A 22128-nucleotide genomic window follows, 5' to 3' on the forward strand; every position below is an offset into this window, starting at 1 on the left:
AACCCTTTCACCTCAGGAAGTATATATTTAGAGTCATGTGTGGGCAAAGATCTATTTTCTCAGAGAACTTAATGTCCTGGCTTGAAGTTTAGATAAATCAATACCCCATAGATTAAAGCACCTCACTGCCCTCTGAGAGGAAACCAGAAGAATTTATTCCCTGCTGAAGAAAAATGAAGGCTTTATGCATTTCATAAGCTGGGGAAACACGATCAGCTCTGAACCCAGAGAAAGTAATTAAGTTGTCTTTGGAGGCCAAGAATTTAGCCATCGAGATTTGTTATGTTTCTGAAGTGAGCCTCGTGTCTTCAGGTTTCACCAGGCAGACCGGTACAGCCATCGAGCCTCCAGCCTCCTCTCCTCCAGGCTGGGAACCCCGCAATTTTCCGGCTGCAGTCACTGCTGAGACACACGGAGCCGTCTGGAATTTGGGCCTACACAAGTCTCCTTCTAGGAAACCGTGACACTAACCGACTAAAGCAAGGCTTAGGGGCAACTTCTTCAAAACAGTTGTTTTTCTACCCAAAGGAATCACTACAGAGACAGGATAGAAGGAAAACCATACTTACATAGCATTTAATAATCATGATAGGAAGGCCCAAGTATCTGCCTTTCTGTCCTAGGAGAGTAACCAGTATTGCTGTCCAAGTCCCTGCTTTTCCAGGCTGTTAGCTCTCCAGTGGGTAACCTCTTCCAGATCATTCAAATCCCATCTTCCTCACAGGATCTCCTTTTAGAAGTCCCCTTGACCTGAGACATCAGCTCAGGAAAAGTAACCCATTGGAGTCTGTGTGGGCCTACTCATTTTCTTGCATTACTGTGTCATACTCAGTCATCATCTCAGTGCCAACTGCGAGATGACGACCAGGTTTTCTCACTCTCCTGATACCAACTCCATGGAGCTTAAGTCCTTAAATATGATGAAAGCCACTCCATATTTTGGAAAAAAAAACCTCAATGGCTACCTTCCAATAATCCACCAAGCTGCGTTAAGACAATCCCTAGTGGGGGATGGAATATCAACAAGTAAATAATTCAACACCAATTATTTCAGTATAGATGCTAGAGAAGTGCAATGCCATCAACAAGACTGTAATGCACATAAAATAGCTTGTAATTTCCTTCCTTCTTACCTGCACAATGGTGAATTACCAACACTCAACAGGTCTGCCTGGCTGGAAGACACAAGTGTCATCAGTGAAGGAGACGCATCTGAAAATCCTCCACTGCTTCCTCTAGAAGCTCATCAGCTCCAGTCACAGAAAGCACATGCCACCTCTACAATGCCTCCCCGCTACATTCACCTCTGGGCAGAGTTAGATTTTAAGGCCAGGTTGGAGGTGTCCCTGCCCGTGGCAGGGGGGTTGCAATTTGATGATCTTTAAGGTCCCTTCTGACCCAAACCATTCAACGACTCTAAAGGAGAACATCTCAACGTGCCTAAAATCCCAGCCACTGCAAGGACCTGAGACGCTGGCAGATCCCACTCCACTGCAGTGCCTCATTAGTCCCGTCCAGAAACAGACGCAGTTTGCTCCTTCCACTACAACTGGGTGACAGCCGCCTTTACACAGCTGTCTCGGGCAGAAGTTAGGGGCCAACGCTCCCATTCAGACAGCAGCCATGCTGGGCAGGCAGGGCTCCATCGGAAACTGCTAACAGCAGAGATCCCTTAGGTGTACATGTGCGTACCAACCCAGTTCCAATGTGAAAAACAGAGGACTTTTCCCAGTTTTGCCTGTATGCTTTACTCTATCAAAACAAAAATAAAATCTAGTGGAGATTCGTTTATTATTCTCACTGCTATCATAATTGGGTAGCCTAACTCCTCAGCAGATTAATTATTCCAGCGATCCAATTGCACTGCAATACAAATAAAGATATCTGCATAAAGTAGGCTGCAAAGCACTAAAAATTAAGACCTAATTAATTATACATTTGTGCAGCATTGCCCTCTATTAGAGTTTAGAAGACTGAAGGCAACATACTATTATACATCATGTGCTATTATTCACATAAGTGTCTAAATTACAGAGTTTGGGAGATAGTAGTTACAAGCTTATTAAAAAGCCATTTAATTCACCATATAATACACAGACTCTGCTAGAGATTGAAATAGGAAACATAAAAGAAGCATCTGAATAGCAAGTCTCAATCAGAAATTATTTCTGCTGCCATCATGACAGATTTTCCCTCCAGAATTTGGTTTCCCTTCTCACACAGAGAGAGACAGCAGGTGCTGGAGAAGCGTTTCTGGAGTCTGATTCATGCACTTCACATTTACCTTCTTAAAAAAAAAAAAACGCATGCTGAGTACAAACTGTGAGGGGAGTTCACAACTCCTCAGACAGCTGATATGATATAAACCAGATAAGGACAAAGTTAAAGGACCTGAAGAAATCACATTTAGTCTGAACGTGTAGACCAGAAACTACTGGGGAAGGAGGTGGAAAAACATCTACACTGGAGATGGCAGTGATACAGGTCAGGCTATTTTAGAAGCAGAGAACATCTCTGGATGTGCAAGTAGTTAAATGTGGGGATAAAAATCAATTACGTATGTGTAACCTATGCTACGGATGCCTTTGGCACAGCTTGCTCGCACACAAATGAAGGTGCTGAGTAGCTGTCAATCATATGGCCCTTAATAAATCCCTGCCGATGCGTCGAGCCCAGCTATTGCCTTTTGTATTTCTTTCCTATCCTTTTCGCCTTGTGACTAACCGATTACAAGCTCCACTAGCACTGGAATTTGTTCAGCTTGATGGCACACTGGGCAGGAGGGGAGCTCTGGGGACGGGTTTCAGCTGCGTGGCCAGCCCTGGGCCAGGTGGCAGCACCCTGCCGGTCCCACCTCGAGCAGAGAGCAGGGCTGGGGACCGATGCAGGAGCCTGACAGGCTGCCCAGACCTGTGCACGCCTCCCCTGGCCCTGCACGGACCAGTCACTTCTAAATAAAACCATTCCCATCCTCTGAATGCAAACTCCCAAAAGGCAAATTCAAGGTTTTATCCATTCAGCATTTCTGAAGCCCTTTAATGTCAGAAATAGCTTTCTGAACACTCCCTTCCTTTTCCCTCAAAGGACTTCACACAGCATCAGGAAGAGTAAAGAAAACTTCCTCTCAGAATTTGAAGTATTTTTAAATGTAAATACATAATCAAAACAGGCTCAAACTATTTAAAATAATTCCTAAACTGTGGTTCGTTTCATGTGAAGGGATTTATGTGCCTTTATCTTAGAAACCGCAGCTGTTAAGTTAAAACAGTATCTAACATTCCATTTTTCATCTCATCATTATTCCTTCAGCAGCAATTCAGACTAATCACAGCGTATCTTTTATCTTAACAGTTGATAAGATTTCCAGAAGTACAAATTTATACAACTTACATTTGAGTTAAGAAGGCTACTACCATCTTCATGTCCAAGACAGATTAAACTGCAGCTGTCCCAACGCTGCACAACACAGAAGTGACCTAAGCAACACCTTTCCCAAACTGTTCATCACTCAGCATGCATGCCTTCAGTTAGCAGCCCCAAGCAGAAAGGAGCCCTGCTCCACAATCTGCTTTTACAGCAAGCGTGCCACACACTGATTTTGTAACTGCAAGAAGTGGCACTGAGTTCACTACTATCTGTAACTAATGTATACATATTTGTATTTTTGTGTACATATTTGTATTTATCATATACATATTTAAAAATATAAAAATATAAAATATAAATATGTCTCATGAGTCTGCTATTATACTAAATTACTTTCTAGCGTCACCTTCTTCTGCACTTTCTAGGTGCTGTGCAACTATCCCTGCCAAGTTTGGCCAAAAAAATGAAAATAGGTAACAGGAATTGCATCACCTTCATCGCGTTCTACTCTGCTCTAACAACGTACACGTTACTGTTCGTTTCACTTCTCCACAAATTCTTTCTGCTTGTTCTCAGTGATGTGCGCTTAAAGCTCTAGAAAAGCAGCAGCATGAATATAAAATTACATTTAGCCTGAATGCAGTCTTTGAAGGTTTCCAAGCCTGCCTTTTTTTGGATTCAACTACTAACTCTTGGAAGAGCTAACAGCAGCACCTTTCTTGTATCCTTGCCATGAGATGGCCATGACTACTGCTGTTACCCAAACCTTCGCCTCAAAACCTCACCCTACTTTCTTTGCAGAGGAAAAAAAAAAAAGAAGAAACACCACTACCTCCCCCCTCCCTCCCCCCCCAAAAAAAAAGTCTGGAGAAAAAACAGCTAAAAATTCCCTTCCAAATTGTTTGCCCTTGTTTTGACCTGTCTTACTGTAAATTAATTTAAAACTATGAGTGCAGTTGTCAAGGCATGATAAAACCACTAGAACTGAACTTTTCCATTAAGGAGAGGAAAGAGGCTGGAACCAAGTCTCTGAATATCAATGCTTTTAAAGAACTGAACAGGAAACTTATGAAATGCAGTCCTTAGCCACAAACGTTGTTTTGTTCTCATTTAAGCATACCGATGCATCACAGCTTTGACCAAACTTTTAACAGCACATATTTTAGGGAATCAGGCAAGTCTCAAAAGCACCTAACTTACATTTTCAAGAAAATCTTCTCATTTCAACTTGGAGAGCCCCAGCTCAGCAGAGTGCCAGCAGCAGTCCTCCAGAACAGCGCAGCTGCTTGAGTTGCAAACAAGCTGGTGGGCTTTGCCTTCCTCTCTGACCAAAGCGATCACTGAAGGGGAAAAAGAAAAAAAGATTTACGATTAAACATTTAGTGATTAAACACTTGATTAAAACAAAATGATTAAACACTTAAGCAACTTCAAGCAGGGCCTAGACAGCTCTTTCTGTTGGTGACTCCAGGTCACTTATAAAGCCTTTTCTCATCTTAAAGAGAAAGATTCTCTACTACAAAAGGGACGAACTGCAAGTAACCAGCCAGATGAATTTCACTTGTGCCAACTCCTGGACGTCAGACCACGTCCATGGATATATCCACCAACATGCAAGTTATCATCTACACGACCAGCCACTGCCTTTCAGCTGCCATTCGTAACACCAATGCTGGCACCCATGGCGCTTACACCTTCCATCTGAAAGCCAAAACTGAAGCCAGATTAACAGACAAAACTACCACACAGGTAACTGTGGAAGGGAGATGTGCACGGCACCACAAAAAGCATCCTCAGCAGCAGCAAAGCAGGAGCTGAGACAGGAATTCACCCCTCCAAGGTTTTGAAGGGATGGAGGTGGAGAAATCTCCCCGGAGGCTATGGAAAATGATGCCGTGGGACGCCTACGTCTCCATCCCGCGGTGACTCAGGAAGAAAAGACAGATGCGTATCGAGCTTACTACCGACTGCACAGCATTACTCAAGCCGCCTCCCAAAACGCATCAGCACAGTTACCAGATATTTAATATATGCAGGAATCCTCGCATAAGCCAGACATTAGAGCACGTCTTAAATTCCCCAGCACCACCAACATCCGCAGGCCCTCTCGTGATGAAACACAATTACACAGTTACGTGGGGAACTGGAGACAGGCACCTTCGCGGCACAACTCTGCAATACCCGCGTTGTTCTGATACCTCGTAAGGTGCTACACGGTTGTCTTCACAACGTAAATCTTCTCATTGGTCTTTAAATACTGTTTTTCAACATAACGTTAAAAGTGTTCCACAATAAAATGTTTTCCTAAATATAAAACTTGCCCCAAACAATGCTAAGAACACAAGTTAGGCAGTTTGATACAACCAGATGATTTAAGAAAGAAAATCAAAGGGCATTTAATAACAAGCTTGAATTATTTGTTTTTACAAAAACATTAAAAAAAATCAGAACATCAGCCACGCTGAACTTTCCTATGCATTTCACCTTGGAGGGAAAAAAAACTGCGCAGCTGGAAAGCCTTTATTAATCTTTTTCTACAGTTGTGCTCACGCAGGGACACGAGCAACGCTGCGAAAGGTTACCCATGGCAAGGGAGATGTTCCGTCATGATGACAGTCAAAAGGTATGTCTGCACAGAAAAGCCTCGGATACTCCGCAGGTTTAAGTTTTCCTTGGCAGGGAGCACAATCTGCAGGGGGAGACGGAGGAGAGATGTTTATGGCCCAACCCACCCGGGAAGACTGAACGGGAGCCAAACGGCACGCGTACCGGTGCCTCCTCTGCTCTGTGCCACTGCTCCCCTGCCTCTGCCCGCGTTTAATCGTGCACAGAGCCATCAGTAACCTCCCACAGCCGTGCTGCTGCTTTCCATGCAAAGCCACGCGGTTTCTGAACGCTGCTCTGCATCAAGTGCTGCAGTCGGTAAGCAGACGCTGGACACTTGAGTCCAAATACAGCCGTCCTCCTCCGCAAAGCACTAGAGCCTGTTTCGGAAAAACGCTAAGAGTCAATAAATCTTTGGCTTCCGGTAATTTTGCCTCGTGTTCTGCAGTTTCTTTACGGCAAGAAGACACACTACTTGTCAGAGCTACAGAGAAAATGTTTTCAACCAAAGAGTATCCTGACCTCAATCCTTCACCAGCCTAATTCAGCCCCCAGACAAACAGTTTGACTTAGGTCTTGGATACGCATCAATTTCAAAGAAGTACCAGCTGAGCCCTTAGACCTAAAAGCACACATCTGAAAAACAATATCCTCAAACTACAAAGGTCACCCTGTCTGCCGGGAAAGGCTGTCCAAAAGGCGCTCCAACCCGGCTGGTGCTCAGGCTCTGTCAGCCCACAGCCAAACCAAGAGCCAGACGCTGCCTCTGGCTCATGATCTTGGGGATCCAATGACCCAACCTCAAGGCACAAGGGGTAAAAAAGGGCGTAAATTCACCTGAACAAAGCGACGTGCCTTTGAAACATGATCCAGACCTCACTCACCTCAGAGGGAAGTACTTCAGCCCATCTATCTATCCCATTAGCATCAGTGGGACAAGAAGCTAGCCAAAAATGCGTCTTCAAGGCATTAAACCACAAAAGCAAAGCAATGTCCAGTTCTTCTGCTAAGTAAAATGAACAAAGTCGTTTTCTGGCAGGTAAAAACATCTTCCCAGACCATCAAAATCCCCGCAGTAACTGAATAGCAGCATCCCAAACCATTCAGACCAATAGGCCTGAGGATATTGGAAACAACATCTCTTACAGAATTACGCGTGCACGGTACTTAAGTCCTGATTTTAAGGGCCCCAAATTTAGCACTCCTCCCAGCCAGTCCTATCTTACCCCAGACTCCAGCGGGTTACTTAAATAACATACTAAGCATCATTAACAAGGGTAGTAAATGCTGTAGTTTACAGAAGAAAAGCGTATCTCCTATACTGCTCTTTGACTCTACTAAAGCACAGCGCTTACCACCTGAATAAAAGGTTCACCAGTGGCTCTCTGTATAAAATCTCCAATTGCTGCCAGGAAGATTTTCAATGCAGCAGAGGATTTAGGGAAGCCATCCCTCCTCCTTGCCCTAACATCCTCCCTGTCTAACCCACAGAGCTGCCTTCATTTACCGTGCCGTTCTGCAAGGAGTGAGCACAGACGCTGTTTGGATCACTGCTCCCTGTCTCTGTGGGATGGAGGTGGAAGAGGCAGCTCCCAGCTCAGCTACCAAAGGAGGAGGGCTGGTGATAGCAGGAAACTCAAATGGACCTCCAAACACTGCTTGTCCTTCCCCGGTGCTACGTTTAAAGATAAAATCACTTACACAGAAGTAGGGCTGTGCTGACATTTAAAAATCAAGGAAGGAAGATGGCGTGTGTTATTTTTATTTATTATGACAGACAACTATAAAGCACAAACTAAGCCTGAAACCCAGTAGGGCTTCAGGTTACACACAACCTGAATTTAGTTCACAGTCAGATATACTATTTAATTAATAGAAATGTATGAGGTAACCACCTGTATTTAACGTCCTGTTACTATAATCACGTAAGCAGTCAAGTCCTTCCTCAAGTCTTTGCATTGCAGCAAGCAGGGAAAAGCCAGAACCCTACCAACGCCTTGTGAATCCACCTCATGGCAAGGTATGAGAGGCCACATAGAAAGCCACATCCTCATCCTGGGAAAATATGTAGCCATAGGCAGTCCAAAGACCAAATCTTTGGATTATAGAGACCTTATATATACACCTTTATATATAGAGATCCATATAGAGAGACCTTATACATATACCTTTGGGTTATAGAGACTTATAGAGACCTTAATCTTTGGCTTATAGACCTTACAGAGGTCCTTCCCTTTCCCAGGCTGAGTAAACCAGCCCAAGTTACCTGAGTGCTGCTTCCAAAGACAATTAGCAAAGTCTAGCTTCAACCAGCTTCCCAGAGCCCCGAGCACAACAGAGTACTGTGCTACTTTGTGAAGAGAAAGTGTGATAAACAAAGGCAAACTGAGGCAGAGCTGGAAAGGAAACCGGGAAAGACCTGAGAAAACATGAGACGAGAAAGCCCAAAGCATCTCCCCGCGAAAAGCTGGGTACTACTTGGGCCACAGCCAACGAACGCGTTCAGTACGAGGAGCTGCCTTTACACGGAATCTCAAATCATCCTTCTCGCTATCAACATGATTCACTTCTTCCTAGACAAGACCTCAGCAGCACACTACATAACGGCTCGATACATCGACATGCCTACAAACATCTCGCTGAATACCGGCAAGATTAACACGTCTTCTGCGCGTTCCTAACTTCTGGTTGCCAAAGCTCTTGTGAAGATATCCCAGCACGAGTCCTCCTCCAGCCTAGGGGGCTCCTTTGCTCTTCAGCCTCTTGTTCCCCCTTTAACCAGGCCTTTCATCACCTTAACGCCTCTCTCCCGCGGTTTAGCATTTTCCTCTTCATGCCATAACAAATGTTTTCTTAAAGACCAGATAAACTTAACACATTTAACCCAACTCACAATTCAAGGTGGAAGGAAAAAAAAAAGTCATTTACTCTGGCACAGCCTATCTGTGGATAAACTTATGTTGCAATTTTTCCCATTTCCCTTCATGTTTTTAGTTATTCTTTCCTCCAATGTTTGTTTTAAAACTTTACGTATTACAAGACTGTTTCTTCTGTAAACACACAACACCTCGTTTCAAACACACCAAGGCTGCTACCATTTAAGAAAATAAATAACTTGTGCACAGGTTCATGTTCTATTAGAACCAAAACCAAGAAATAACAAAGAATAAAAAAATAAATAATACTTCAGGGTGGAAGTTTAAAAACTGTTTCAAGGCTAAAAAAAGCAAAACGCTGAAAACCCACAAAATTCTCTACAAACAGGGCTGATGTACGAGTGGAAAATAAACAACTTCTTAAGTCACAGAAACCTTTTCTAGAGCAGGGATGTGATGCCCTGCCGCGAGGCTCTGGAAGAGGCGTTGAGCTGCCCCGTGCCAGGGAAGGAGCACGTGGGGCATCCTCCTCCCAGCTCCACCGCTGGCACACCGCGCTCTTCCTCAGCACTTCCACACGCCTGTCCCAGGGTGACCCAGGCATGCGTTTGTGCAAAGCGGTCACCGACACGAAATTAAGCCAAAAGGTTTAAGCCAGTTTTGATACCCAAGAGCATGAGAACGCATCCGGCATAGCCAAGCTCTATCGGGTTTATATGCCAAGCTTATTGGGAGCAGCAACTATAGACTTCCACCTATTCCACCTAAAAGCTCATCTTATTAGCAGCAACTCAAAATTCACAGAAACAAAACAAAAAAAAAAAACCCAGGTACTATGCTGAAAACATCTGCTGGGGTGCCCAGGCAATGTGTAACTTCCCTTCCAAGCCAGCCAGAAGTGCCGCACACAGCCAGAGGACATCACACACAATTCAAACACCAAGAGTCCCTTAGCAATCATATGATCCCAAAGCTGGTGGCTGGTCACAGCCAAATGAAACTGAAGAGCAATTAGTGATTTACACAAAAACAGGATGCAGGCTAAAGGTAAGATTAGTTTAATCGAGACAAAAAGAAAAAAGGACCTCAGTGATGATACTTACCAGCAAACATCCAGCCTAACAGATCCCTTTTGCTAAAAGCAACCTTGAAGAAACTTGTGTGCTACCATCGCTCCTGGGTCCTAGTTTTATCCTACATTTCTTTGCTTTGTATTTAAAGCATGTAATTAAAAGACGTTAACCCCATGCTAACAGTGCGAATATTTTGCTCTCTATCTTGTAAGAAGAAAAGGTGTTTTCAACACAAATTGTTACACCGTGAAATGTGCAGTAGCACACAGAGGCCTTAAGACCGCACCTGCTCAGAGGCAACAAAGCAAGTAGCCTGATCTTGGTTGTTACAGAGAGCTTTCTACAGCGACAGTTCCATTTCTGAAGCCATCTCTGGTGTTCCTTAAGAGAACAGCGTAGAATTAGACTACCCAGTAGTGGCTTGGGGTTGTGTCGCAACTCCTGGTCCCCCATCGGAGGGGATCAGAACCATACTGTTATTTCACGGCAGTGGTTTGTCTCCATCAGCCTCCTGCAGCCGCTCAGTGACACCAATCTGCTCCAGCTGCATTACTCCCGCCTTGCAAAACGGAGAGGTTCTCCATCACTGAAATTCCTTTAAAGTAACTGTTTTGCTTCAAGTTTAAGCGTTTTGTTGAGCTTAAGATACTGTGGTGCTTTCAAGTTATGGCTAACAAATAGGAAAACATCCATTTCAAAAGCACAGGTAATTTTACTACCAATTTCCATACGGCAAGCAGACACTTTCAGTATCAGATTATAGAAAGCTTCTCTGTAAGAGCCAAGTTTTAACATGTGTACCGCTCTGCTTTAAAAAAAGGTTCTTTCATGAGAGGCTTTTGAGAAAGGCAGAACCGCTGCTCGTCCCTGAGCCTGCCACATCCAAACGACATCTTGTTGGAAAATGTCTGGTTTTGTTTTCATTTTTACCATCCAGCTGTGGCCGTTTTGCTAGCTTTATACTGAATCTCTCAAGGCCTTTTAAAACTTCCTGTTGTGCTGTGAAAGCAGTTGAGTTATCTAGCACTTTTGAATTAAAAGTGATAAATAAAAGTTACGGACACCACACTACATTAGGAATTGCCAAGAAAACGCAAAGGAGCATAGCTTGAAACCCCCAGACCCAAACTTAGTTTCTGTGAAACAAATCAGCTTTATTCTCAAATTTAGATAATTTTAGAATCTTTCAGAACAAATCTAGGCCTTAAAACAAGTAAGGAGAGGGGAAAAAATAAAATAAGCCTAGAAAACATTTTTAGGTGTGTTTACGTTATACTTGGTACAGAGCATTCCTCCCCACTGCTCCATGGTGGAGTGCTATTTCAAGGCTAGTGCCTAATTCTGCGCAAGCGATTTAGGCTTATTTTGCTCCTGGGTTTTGCAGACGATTTCATCATCTACCTCCTCTGTGTAATTAAAATTCTTCTTAATCTATTTATATGCTAGCTGCTGCCTCCACCTGAGCTCACTGGCACGAGCCTTTCCTGAGCCATTGTTTGGGAGCATTGATACCTGCGATTTAGATTCACAGGGTATGTGCATCACTGTCCTTAGGTATCCTTAACCTCTGCAGGTTTTTAAAATCTAAGCAAATCCAGCTTAAGCCTTGCTCTTGCAAGATCTAGAATTTCCACACCTCCTCCTGCACGGAGGCTTCGCATCCTGCCATGGCAACACATTGCATTCACCTACGCCAAAACCATTTTCTCGCCGTCTCGGTTCCAAGAGCAACCCCAAAACTGGGAAAGCCCAGTTCCCTGCTTGAGGAAGCCCTGTAACACTTCCACTCAGCAGCAGCGAGAGCCCAGGAGGTGCTAATTCCCACCCACCAAGCAAGAACTCCACAGGAGAGCCAGAGAGGGACACCACCACCAGGCATGGGGCACAACCGCAGCCCCTATTTCCCTGCCAGCCAGCAGAGCGCACCAAATGAAACATGTGCAACTTTCAGCCTCGATGGCCAAGGGGCAGGCAAGCAAGCCTGAACACAACAGCTTTAACATCTTCATCCCTCCACAGGAGCTCTCCTGGCAGGGCACACAGAACACAATTACCAAATGTAAAGAAAAGGACCCTTCAGTGGGCAACTTGGCTTCATAAGGTCATCCTTGAGTGTTTTTGATCAAGAATACTAATAATACTAGTGAAAACATAAGCATCGTGATTTTTCTGTCCCTGTACAGCAGGCTAGCAAAAGCAGTATAGGCAGCAGGAGTTAAAGTTGAACACCGGGTAGGTCTGAAGTTAGGTAGGTCGCTCGGTGTCTCCTGAATTGATTCCACACCATCCACTCCTGGTTTTACAGCTGGCGTGTTCTGTGTATTAGCAGTCTTATTTTAAACCTTGGCACAGGCGGAACTTAAATAATCCATGGATTTAAAACATCCTTAGCGCTTACCGAGATGAACCTTAACAGCTTTCTGGGAGTAATAGGATTTATCAGGCCAAAAATTAAGGGGTTACAAACCCAAGTTTCTGATTTATAGCATAGGCTCATATTTCTTAATTTAAGTCCTAATGTGAGCTGGAATATCGTCAGCCAGCTCAAATGTTATTTTTTCCAGCTCTGTATTTACAGTTCAAGGATTATTCAGAAGCACACGGCAGAAGCAGAGAAGCAGGCCAAATCCCTCAAAGTGAATCTTCCAGGGAGGGTTCAGAGAAGCCTGGGTTATCTGTCTTCAGAGGGGTTTTCAAAGTGGCACAGATTTAGACGTCCATGAGAACTCAAGGAAGGAGAATCCAGGCTTTAAATCTAGGAAAATAATCATTTTACCTTGCACGTTCACAAAAACTTGAGCAAGCGTTAGGAGGAACATGCGTTTCTCTTCCACTGGAAGGCTGAACAAGGCACAGCTGAAGAATTTCGGCCTCACTCCTGTACAATCCGCTATGGATTTGGATAGATCCCACAAAATGTCTTTCTTCCACACAGGCAGCACTCCTACCTGCCGGGCTCAGGCAGCAGCGAGACTTGCTGTGCTGCAGGGTGGCAAGCGGCCAGGCACCGGCTCCTGTGTCTTCTCAGGCACTTGAAGGGTGGCTGGGCTCGTTACAGCACGCAGGTTACTGCAAGGCAAGGCCCCGGGGAGCTCCCAGCACCAGCACAGTGGCTGCTACCACAGGAAATGTTCCACACAGCTCCCGCCGGCAAGGTCAGCCGCAGCGGTAGGGACGGTCACGCAGATGTAACACAACCAGGCCGTGGCAGTGCTGGCTGATTCTCAGCTTCAACTAGGTTGGGAAACAACCAAAGCTTGACTCCCACCTGAGGTACAAAGCCGTTAGTGATGTTCTGATGTTCCCATTCCTCCTGGTCCTCCTCGGAAGCGAGCCTCACCGCAGTGCTGACGTCCCTGGGAGCCTCCTGGTTCTCCCTCAGGATCCTCCTTCCCCACACAGATCCCTCACTGCGACACCTGAGCTTTCTGTGGTTATTTTCAGTTCACCAAACAGCCTTCCATCACACATCTTTCAGCGTGAGGGCATCGAAGTATCAGCACGCTGTCAGGCTGCAAAGAAACTTTCCCAGGACCACGGATGCAGTTGCCCTGATGAACAACACCCAGTTTTGTCACCTTCAGATACATCAACATTCATCTTCAAAAAAGACCTACTGGCCTCTAAATGCCCATACACCTCCACTAGCCAACTTCCTGGATACTGTTTTGCCATATATAATATCCCGACCATTAAGTTAATTCAATTTTTTTTCCCCAATCTGTTCTTGCATCAATTGGAAATATACAGGATATTTTACTGAAAAGAGTTTAGAATCGCCAAGAATTGGCAAAAAAAAAAAAATGCAGTCAGATAAATGCTGCTGTAACAGCATGCAAAGATTATAAAAATAAGGTTAAAACACATGTATATAGTCAAGCATTGTTTGCTAGCAGTTCTTGCACGTTTAAATAACAGCACATGTTTGAAGCAAATACTGTCTTGTCACCAAGTTATTTTAATCTCCTTGGGTAGTCATCTTATCAGCCCACAAACTTATATAACAACAAATCCAATCTCAAATACTTCTGAAAAACAAAGATGGAACAATTGAAGCTATTTTCACAGAATTACAGAATCATCTAGGTTGGAAGAGACCTTCAAGATCACCCAGTCCAACCTCTGACCTAACACTAACAAGTCCTCCACTAAACCATATCACTAAGATTTTGCTTTGTTAACACTTCTGTTTCCATATACACAGGTATCAAACATTTTTCTTACACTTGATAGCATTTTAAGCATTTATTTTTTAGCTTTTAAGACCTCAAACTCTTCCAAAAATAAACATGTTTGCCAGAATACACACAGCTTTTCATATACAGATGTGATAGTTAAACCTCTCCCTTTGCTGATGGTCTCAGAGAGTTTCACTGCTTTCCTGAAGTGTGTTGGGAAAAAAAATTTTAAAGAAACAAAAAAACCAACATGCAAACAGGTTCTTGTTGGACTCTAAAAATATGAATTATTTCCCAGGCATGCAGTTCTTATCCCCTGTCAGATTTAAGTGAAATTATCGTCATAACCTTTCCCTTCCTCTTTACCCGTCAGTATATATGCTATTTCTATCGTATTTTTAAGCTGACTTTTATGTCTGTACCTTTGGGAAAAAGCTAATATCAAAATAAAATTTAATGTTTTTAAGGGCAAAGGGTTTTTGGTCCCAAGCTTCCCCACCGTGGGACGCAGAGCCTCTCCCCGTGCCCCACCTCAGCCCGGTTACAGGGGGTCAGGCCCACGCAGCTCTTCGAGGGGCAGGAAAACACACTCAGTGCTGCACACACCCAGGGAAAAACGCCCAGCCAGGCACTTTTAGGAAAAAACAGCAAGAGACACCTACAGGAATTGCTTCCCTTTGAAGCATTTGACAGCGTTCTAAGGAAAGGAGTTACCCAAATTTAAAACGCTTTGATTGGAACTCCATCCTGATACGCTTTGATAAGGGCACTGCCTCCAAAAACCTCTCTTGTAACCGCATCTCACCAAGACAGGGACCTCCCAGTGCCACCTCCCGCCTCTCCCCGCAACTTGCACGTTGATTCAGTTTGACAGGAACCTCAAAGCAGCCTCCTGCGAGGGGCTTTTCCCTCAAAAAAGGCAGGGTTTGGAGCTGACTTCGCGCCCTGGGAAGCCCAGAGGCCCAACATCCCACGCGTGCTCCCTTCTCTGCTCCATTTGAACCCGCAGGGCCTGCAGCAGCCCCCTGGACACCAGGCAGGCACAGGGGACCACTGAGACCTTCCTGGTGTGCCCCGGCGAGGCCACAAGCTCTTCAGAGAGCCGGCTGCTCATCCTGCTGCCCACCAGGGAAGCTACACCCAGGGCACGCAGGATACTTAGGATGTTCGGCCATCGCACAGCGCTTAGGGCTTTGTCCATACCGTGCAGGCCGCAGACAGCTGGGTTCCCTGCTGCGCTGTCTTTCAGCCACATCTCGCCGTCAGTTCAAAGCTCGTGCCCTGTATGTATGCATCTTCACATCATTTAAATAACCCAATTAAACTATCCTTCTGTTACGCTGTGCTTAAATCCCCATTTAACCAGGCAAACGCTGAATTCTGCGTGTGAGAGCCTCCCTCTTCTTTATTCCCCCACCTTGCGACTCCCTTTCATCTTCCCCAGGCACACAATTCAATACCTCGCTAAGAAGCACCCCTTCCTCACAATAATCCTCCCCTCAAACAGAATTAGCTAGGCAAACGTAAACACTGTAGCAATGAATTAGTTGCCATATTTACCCAAACTACCGCTTCCAGGTCCTTACAATGAATTTCTACATCAAATACATAGGATGGCTTAATGTCGAGCTCCTAATTTTCTGAGCTAGGCAGCTGGCCAGCAAGCGCCCTGCAGCATCTCCCTCCATCCCATCTGAGAAATTATACTTAAGAGGTTCCCGATAAAGGCTTAACTAAATCATGCCAATATTAGTCACACCAAATTATTGTAATTTAGTAACTGTTTGGAGCGCATTCTACCCTGAAAACGCTACAAAGAAATGGCATGTTTCTACAAATAGACAACAACAAAAATATGTAAAATTTCTGGTGGGTTATTCTGCTCAAACAAGTTGATTCATAACGGTAGAGAACATTTTGTTCCTGCCGTTTTCATTCCCTTTGGAACCAGGAAACCTCCCCCCACAGCCAATAAACATCAGAAAAATTAGTCCTGACTGAACTACGTTTTAGTGCCCATATCCAGCCCTTGGGGCGTGGTGTTTTTTGTTCTAAACGCTCCTTCTACACGGGTATCTGCAGAAGTTTAGAAATGTTCCTCCTGGTGCCTTTGAAAATTAAGCTATATTTGCATTAAAAGAAAAAACACAACAACCCACAACCCTTCAACAAAGGAACTCAACACTGCAAAACTGGTTAAAAGCATACCATCGCAAAGCATGCCTCCTGCTTCCAGAAGGAGGCTTTTCCCCAGGGCAGGCCGAGCTGATGCTTGTCTGACGGGATACATTACCTGGGGAGCAACACAATCCAGCAAGGAAGACAAAGGAGAGAGAGAGATTCTGCGAGATTTCTACAGGGGAAAAAAAAGGGACAGCCAAACAATAAGAGCTAGGAGACTGAATCAGCAGGTTATTACTCTATTTTGGCCAAGTTGCAGAGGGACACCACTGAGATTTCAGCAGAGGTTTTTGAATCGTGAAGTCCAAAAGATTAAGCTGTCAATAAGAAGTCTGCCAGAAATTTGCCGAGGAGTACTTTAACAGCAGCAGCACTATTCACCAGGTAAGATAAGCCAGAACTACAGACACCAGCTATCCCACACTGAGATCAGAAGCAAAAATGTACACATTTTTATTTTGCAGCAACCTTCCTCTGTCACATATCGTTACTCTTACTGTGCTACAACTGACGTTAATCGTTTACATTCACGAGGGAATATCCTGGAGTAAATCGCACCTGACTCCATTCATCTGAGACCACGGTAGGTTTCTAAGCATATCACACGCAGCACGCAGACTACTGATAAAAGCAGGAATCTGCATCTTTTTAATCATCCTAATTGTTACGCAGAGCACTTTAAAGGCACTCATCAGCGTAATACACAGATGCAAAGTTTCTTCAGCAGTAAAAAAAAAAAAAAAAAAAGAAAATATCTAAGCAGTTACCCATGCGAATGACACATTTTCAAGGGAGAAGACGGAAGCTCAGCATAATTTAGTTTTAAAAAAAATGGATTTGACTGCAGGAGACAGAATTAGAGATCCACCTTGGACAAAAACTAAACTGAACCTGACTTATATTCTTTGGAAAGCATACGAATGCCCAGGCACGGCCTACCACTGACCGACAACGCAGGCCAGGTGCCTGCCCTCCTTGCCGAGGCAGAGCCCTACACCCCGTGAGGCCACCTCGCTGCGGGCCTGCCCTCACGGCCTTGGAGACAGGCTCAGGAAACCAGGTCCTCAGGCCAGGCAGAGCTAAAACAGCGGCCATTAGAAAATTTCCATTAGAAATCCCCGGACGCTCTCTGGTCAAATCCTTCTGCCAGAGCTCCACTTGAAACGTCCTTTGCAGCGGGGGAATGGAAAGCGGCAAAAGAGGCGAGGATTTCAGCAGGACTTCAGGGAGGCACGGAACTGCGCAGCCAAGCAGCTCCGCTGGGCTCAAAATGAGCTTAACAGATGCCGGTAATAAAAGGGACAGAATTTTGGAAAGGTCAACACGGTTTCTGGAGGAGCGGCCCTGCTTTATAAGCTTTTCAGAGGTGGTACCAAACATGGACAGGGGTATAGCCATTTGTTTCAATCTCCTTGAGTTTCCAAAAGGACTTACCAAACAGGTATGGGGTTTCTTACGGGACTAAGCTGGAAGAGGTAAGAGGAAAGGTCTTATGTGGACATGCAGAGGGTTGGAAAATAGAAGCAGGGTAAGGATAAGGGTAAACAGTCTCTCTTGGAGCGGCCAGAAGTCACCAGTGCAGTTCAGCAGCAACCTGTGCTCGTACTCGAGCTGCCTGAGATGCTCACATGAGACCTGGAATGGGGATGGAGCAGCGGGCTGAGGAAGTTTGCAGATGAAACGTTATTTGGGCAGCAAGGACAGGATGTGAAGAATTCCAGACAATCCTGCGAGACTGAGTCAACAGCACGGAGATGAGAACTAATGCAAATAAACACAGCAGATGTAAGGAGATGTATGTGGGAAAGGCACAACCGCAGCTTTACGTGACTGATAGGCCCCAAAATGATCGTGCGCCAGAGCAACATTGCAAGGTTACGACTGCACACATCCATGAAATGAGCTCATCGGCAGTCCGAAAAGCTAACCAAACCTTATAAATCACTACGAAAACAAAGCACAGTTATGTCACTGCATTGCCCCAGAGCTCACCTACATGCTGAAAACTGCATGCGGTCCTGATCCTCCCACCCTAAAAGGATCTTCAGAGATAGGAAGGACCCCTGGAAAGGGCGCTGAGAGCCAGGGACAGCCTCTGTACAAAGAACAGATGAGTAGGCAGCTCTTCAGTCAGGTAAAACTACAAATGGAAGAGGAAGACAGAGGACTACGAACTCACGAATGTCATAACGCAGGATCTCTCATTGCCTCTGCCACACGGGAGCTACGAGCCACCAAAGGAAGGAATCCAGCAGAGAACAAACAGCATGGAATTCTTACACAACCAGAAGCAGGCCTACAGACAAGCAGTGCTCCCAGGCAAAGGCTGTGGAGGCTGCAATAAGGTCCCAGGGGGCTGCAGACAGATCAGAGAAGCATTTGGAACAGAAAGCCACCAAGCACTTGGGAACAGGCAGAGGGTAACCCCAGCTCTGCCAGTCCCAAGCTGAAAACAACCAGAGCTGCGGAAAACATCTACAGAGGAGGCGTTGTATAAGGTCACCCTAATCTTATTTTTCCTTGGGCATCTGCTCTACAAGCAGAAAAATTTTAAAAAGATCAAGGAGGAGGTTGAAGGTGAAGGTTTATTATTATTATTATTATTTTTTGAAGGAAGCTGAAGCAGGACACTACACGGAGCGCTCCCAACTCCTTACAGCTATGGGACAGCAGCCAGCAGTGCTCACCCACAGTGAGACCAGGACAATGACACGGGTCCAGAGGTGCTGGGATGCTGCCCGTCAAGGCTGGGGGCCATCAGCCCGCGGAGCTGCAGCCAGCTCCGGCAGAAAGAGGCCGTGCAGAAGCATGTGGAGGCACCCAGGAGGTGCTGCTCGGAGATGAAGCCAGCTGGATGCCACATGGCTGGGTCGAGCCCCAGGTGGCTACTGGGGCAGACAGGTGAGCCCTTGGCCCATCACTGCTGCTCTTCCTTTTTTATATTTATTCCATCTTCTGGAAGCTGTCACGTACTTCTGACAGTCACAGGACCTATTACGCAGTATCTGCAGCTGGTTGTGTTTTGTGCTGCACACCATATTTTTAGAATGGCCTACAGACTTCTGTACGAGTCGAACTGCTATAACCACCACTCAAGATAACTCTCAGCTGTTCTGCGTAACAGCAAATGAAACAAACCCCACAGACAAGTACATAAACTAGACTTGTCTTCAAAGTTACTTTAAAGCCCTCCAGTCGCAGCGTAGCTGGGAGCACTGGTCTCAATTCGCACCATCTGGATCAGCTGTCCCCTCCCAACTCCTGTTTTTGCAGAATTTATTGATTACTTCCATCAAGAAACACTTTTTCTACATTTTATTTTGTAACCTGAAAAATAAGCTCAAACAGGTCTCGCACCCAAAGTATAGTCTTTTGCAGAATTTTCACTTTAAAAAACAGATGTTTCCACATAATTAGATACTGCTGTAAGCCAATACAACATTTTGGAGGAAAGAAAACCTAAACGTGTAAAATAGTTCAGAAAGTGGCCGCTAAGCACATCACAATCCTTTCTAAGCAGTGATACAAACTGTAAAGCAAGCAGTTTATTCTGATGTCAGGTCTGAACGTCAGATTTTTAAAATAAAAAACACTGACACAGAAAATCTATATTCAGTTAACTCATACGTACAGAAAAGGTTTTCCTGAGTCACCAAGCCTCATCTCTTAATACCACAGAGCCAAGCACATGACAGAAACTTCCTCGATATATCTTTAAGAGCCAGCCAGGGGTCTTGCTCCCACTTCTCCCCTTTGAAGGTCATTCCAGAACCTCTCTCCATTTAGGGAAGAAACGAAATTCCAGCCGAAGTTTATTCATGCCAGTTTACATCCATTTGTTCTCGTGCCAACATTGTTCTTTAGTTTAAATAGCTCCTCTCTGTTTCTACTGTTTATATCCCTGCTGTATCTGCAGATTGCAATCGTATCCCCTCTCAGGCCTCATTTCCTAGGCTAGACGAGCCAGGCTTTCCTCATCTCCTCTGGTGCAATTGTTTCTTTACCCCAGCCACTCTCTGCACCTGCTCCACCAGAAGCACGAGTGAGAAGATGTGCCCGATATTCCCCCGGAGCTCCCACCCATCCCACCGGTCCTTCCTGCCAGTCCCCTGCCCAACACGCCCCACCATTCGTCACCTTCTCCGTGGCAGCAGGACAGCGGCAGCTTGCCCAGTAAGGAGCTAATGTGCCCTGCACATCTCCTCCTGCTCTGGTGATCCCAGCAGCTGAGTTCCTTGCTTACAGCACAGGACAGAGGCAAACCCTTGCCTTCTACCCAAAGGAGACATACGGGTGGTATAGTCTGTTTTCAGCACGGATTTCAAGTGTGATTGCACATCCTAGCTCAGAGCTTCTGAAAAGCGTGGATCTGCCATCTGACAGAGGTGCAACCAGTTGATTACCTACCATCACCTACCAACTACCAGGATTCATTGTAGTCTTCTCCCAGCCTCTGGTAAGAAATCCTTACAGGAGGCAATCTCAAGTACTCACGTTGCTCCTAACTAGCTCCTAAAGTCACAACTCTCTTCAGCTCCAACACTGCAGCAGTCCTCACCGCACATCCTCAAGCATTTCCTAAGCACGTCACTGTCCCTCCTGACCAAGAGAACAGCAGAATCCACCCAGTGCCCCACCAAGAAGTGATCATTTTTGGTCACTGGTTCCTTAGCTGCAAAACTGAAAATAACAATAACAACCCAGGCTTGCAAGTTGCGCATCCCCCCTGCTAAGAAATGATTCCCACACTGCTGTGACCCACTGCTTAGACCTTCTCCTTCATCACTGAGGGCACGTTCATTTGTGCTGCTTCAGTGTTAAGAACCGTCCTCCTCAATAAAGTCACACACTCCTCGTAACGTGCAACAAAACCAGCATTCCTCCTGAAGAGCCCTCTCCAAATCTTGATGTCCCTTAAACAATCAGGAAAGAAAAGAAGCTGAAAAGTGCTCCATCGAACACTCGCTGCTGCAAAGGAAGAACCAAAATACCCACGCTTTGCACGGCTGCTCTACGCAAAGAAGTTAACCGGCCAACATTTTGTCACAAGGTCGCCGTAAGAGGATGTCTCCCCCTTTAAAACATCTGCGCACGTTTCAACTGAACCTAATTACGCCGGCAGAAAATAGTTTCGAACGCAAGGCAGCCAACTCGTTGGGGCTTCTGGAAAGCACTAGAGCATGAGACGGCAGGCTGGCGGTACGCTGGATGAGCCGGAGGGGCACGGTGACCAGCCGGAGGGCCCAGCCCCGCTCCTGGGGTAGCGCAGCGTCCGCCGCTGCCCGGAGACCGAGGGGAGAAGTTACAGGGAATTAAGCGGCTCCGCGCCGCGTCCCGAGGGCTGTTCCCCCCGGGCTCCCACCCGCACGGCCCCCAAGCAGCAGCAACCGGCGCTGAAGTCGCGGAAAGCCCCAAACCCGCCGAGAGCTCCCTGCCGGGGCCGCCGCACAGCCCCGGAGGCGGCCCCGCCGCAGCCCCCGGGCAAAGGAGCGGGGCCGCGGCGGGCAGCGGGGGCACGGCTGTCCCCAGGGGAGGGCACCGGGGCTCGGCAGCCCCGCACCGTCCCCCCGTCCCGTCCCGTCCCTCCCAGCCCCGCCGCGGTGAGAGCGCACCTGCCCGCCGCACCGCGCCGCTCCCGAGGCGCCCGGAGCCCGCTGCGGGATGCAGCCAGCCCTCCGGAAACGCTTCCCAGCCTTACCCAGGAAACGATTCCGGCCGCCGGCCGCCGCCGCCGCCCCTCCTCTCCTCTCCTCTCCTCTCTCCTCCCGTCTCCTCTCCCTCCTCCCTGGCCGCCGCCCAGCGCCGCGGCCCGCAGGGGGCCGGCCGGGCGGGGCCGCCGCGGAGGGCGCA

The 22128-nt window shown here is 46.3% G+C and overlaps 1 protein-coding gene across 13 annotated transcripts in view; it reads right to left on the reverse strand.

Annotated features, from left to right (window-relative positions):
- Positions 1–22128, reverse strand: part of APBB2 (amyloid beta precursor protein binding family B member 2) — a 178149-nt gene extending 156021 nt beyond the window's left edge. For 11 of the 13 annotated variants that reach the window (XM_066995780.1, XM_048072963.2, XM_048072956.2 and 8 more), the window contains exons 1-2: positions 21891–22042; positions 4567–4706 (exon numbers count right to left, since the gene is read on the reverse strand). The gene's annotated coding sequence lies outside the window, so the exon portion shown is untranslated. Of the gene's footprint in view, positions 1–4566; positions 4707–21273; positions 21666–21890 lie in introns of those variants that run through there. The other 2 variants (XM_066995773.1, XM_066995775.1) reach the window with 2 other exon arrangements.

This window comes from Anser cygnoides, chromosome 4, assembly GCF_040182565.1.
Source record: "Anser cygnoides isolate HZ-2024a breed goose chromosome 4, Taihu_goose_T2T_genome, whole genome shotgun sequence".
Lineage (NCBI taxonomy): Eukaryota > Metazoa > Chordata > Aves > Anseriformes > Anatidae > Anser > Anser cygnoides.